Source organism: Ricinus communis, chromosome 4, assembly GCF_019578655.1.
Source record: "Ricinus communis isolate WT05 ecotype wild-type chromosome 4, ASM1957865v1, whole genome shotgun sequence".
NCBI classification, from domain to species: domain Eukaryota; kingdom Viridiplantae; phylum Streptophyta; class Magnoliopsida; order Malpighiales; family Euphorbiaceae; genus Ricinus; species Ricinus communis.
The window spans coordinates 13441891-13444106 of NC_063259.1; the positions used below are offsets into that span (position 1 = coordinate 13441891).

A 2216-nucleotide genomic window follows, 5' to 3' on the forward strand; every position below is an offset into this window, starting at 1 on the left:
AAAACTAGAGTGAAATTTGCTATTTGTTACTTTAGCCTTTTTTTCCATTTTTTTCATTACTTTTTATTTAGTTATTCATTCATTTATTTGTTTGGGTTGTTGCCGCATTGTTCATTTTAGGTAGTTTATGACCAGGAGTTCTAATCCTATACCAGTAGACCCTCTACCCGAACCAAAGTGATCCCTCAGGCAGCTGAGGAAGCGATTAGATGTGGAGGAGGAGGAGGAGCAGATAGAGATTCTTGTCCATACACTAGTAAATATGGGACACAGCAACAACAATGTCACTGAAGCCAACAGGATGATGTACGAGTTTGCTAGACCTTCCCTAGAGGGGACACACACTAGTATATTGAGGCCACCTATTACAGTGAATAATTTTGAAATTAAGCCAAATGTCATTTAGATAGTGCAGCAGAGTGTATAGTTTGGGGGCTTTCCTAGTAAAGATCCTAACGCCCACATCACGAACTTCTTGGAGATTTGTGATACCTTTAAAATAAATGGGACTACCGATGATGCCATTCGGCTTAGGCTGTTTTCATTTTCCTTTAGGGATAGAGCAAAGAGATGGCTACAGTCCCTACCAGCCAACACCATCACCACCTGGACTTCTTTAGCTGAGAAATTTCTTTATAAGTATTTTCCTACTGCCAAGACTACAAAAATGCATAACAATATTTCTTCTTTTGTGCAATTTGATAATGAGAGCATGTATGATGTGTAGGAGAGATACAAGGACTTGTTGAGATGTTGCCCACACCACAGTTTGCCATTATGGATGCAAGTGTAGACTTTTTACAGTGGCTTGAACTCAGCCACGAGGCAGATGGTAGATGCAGTTGTAGGTGGGGCCATCAATAGTAAGACGCCAGAGCAAGCCTAGGACTTAATTGAGGAGATGGCCATGAACACATATCAATGGCAGTCTTCTAGGAGTAGGCCAGGACGACAAGGAATGGTGAACCAGGTAGATTTTACATCAGCATTGGCAGCTCAGGTGGAGCTTTTGACCAAGAAGATCGACCAGCTCCAGATGCTAGTCCATGCAGCACAATTTGGCTGTGAGTTTTATGGTGGCCCACACTACAGTGCAAACTGTAATGCGAAGGTATGTTTTCTTCTTCATCATATTCTTCTGCTAACCATGAATAGGTCGATTATATGGGAAATGCGCCCAGGGAGCAGAATAACCCGTACAACAATACATACAACCCAGGGTGGAGAAACCATCCCAACTTCGGGTGGCAAAATAACAATACCCAGGGTCCACTAGGATTTTAGCAATTGCACCAGCAGTAACCCCAACAGCAGACTTTTATCCCTCAACTACCTTAGAACTAGAAGAATAAGCACAATTTAGAAGAGTTGATGATGAAGTTCGTGTCCACTTTAGAGAATAGGTTTCAGCAGACGGACACAGCTCTTAGAAATCAGAAGGCCTCCATATAGAATTTGGAGAATCAGATAGGCCAGATTTCTAAGATGCTGGCTGAGAGACAACTAGGGATGCTTCCCAGTACTACAGAGTCAAACCTGAGGGAGCATGTAAAGGCTTGAGATCAGGTAAGTAGTTAGCTAGTTCTTTACTTATGGCTGATGATGATGTTACTGTACAGGATAAGCTAGCCAGGAAGGAGCCAGAGCCTGAGGTGATAGAGCCTATGCAAACTGAGGACAAGAAGAAGAGTCCTATGAGAGAATACCAACCTCCAATTCCATATCCTACCAGGTTGAAGTAGGAAAAGGTTGATAAGAAGTTTGGTAAGTTTTTGGATTTATTTAAGCAGCTGAGGATTAGCCTACCTTTTATTGAGGCTATATCGCAGATGCCCAGGTATGCAAAGTTCCTGAAAGAGATTCTAAGCAGCAAAAGAAAGCTGGAGGACTTGGGACTTGTGACACTAAATGAGGAGTGCTAAGCCATTCTTCAAAACAAGCTGCTAGTAAAGAGGCGTGATCGAGAGAGTTTTACTGTTCCCTGTATTATTGGTGATTTGCATATTAGTGATGTTTTAGCTGATTTAGGAGCTAACATCAATTTAATGCCTAGCAGTTTATTTGAGAAATTAGGTTTAAGTGAGCCTAAACCTACTAGGATGAGCATACAGTTAGCAGATAGGACTATGAAATTTCCTAGGGGAATAGTTGAAGATGTACTTGTTAAAGTAGAAAAGTTTATATTTCTTGTTGATTTTGTTGTTATGGACATGGAA

The 2216-nt window shown here is 41.3% G+C and overlaps 1 non-coding gene across 1 annotated transcript; it reads right to left on the reverse strand.

The window, feature by feature from the left end:
- Positions 1-664: 664 nt before the first annotated feature.
- Positions 665-771, reverse strand: LOC112536367. The gene has a single exon (XR_003080397.2). It is a non-coding gene; the product is annotated as a small nucleolar RNA R71 (small nucleolar RNA).
- Between the last annotated feature and the right edge of the window lie 1445 nt (positions 772-2216).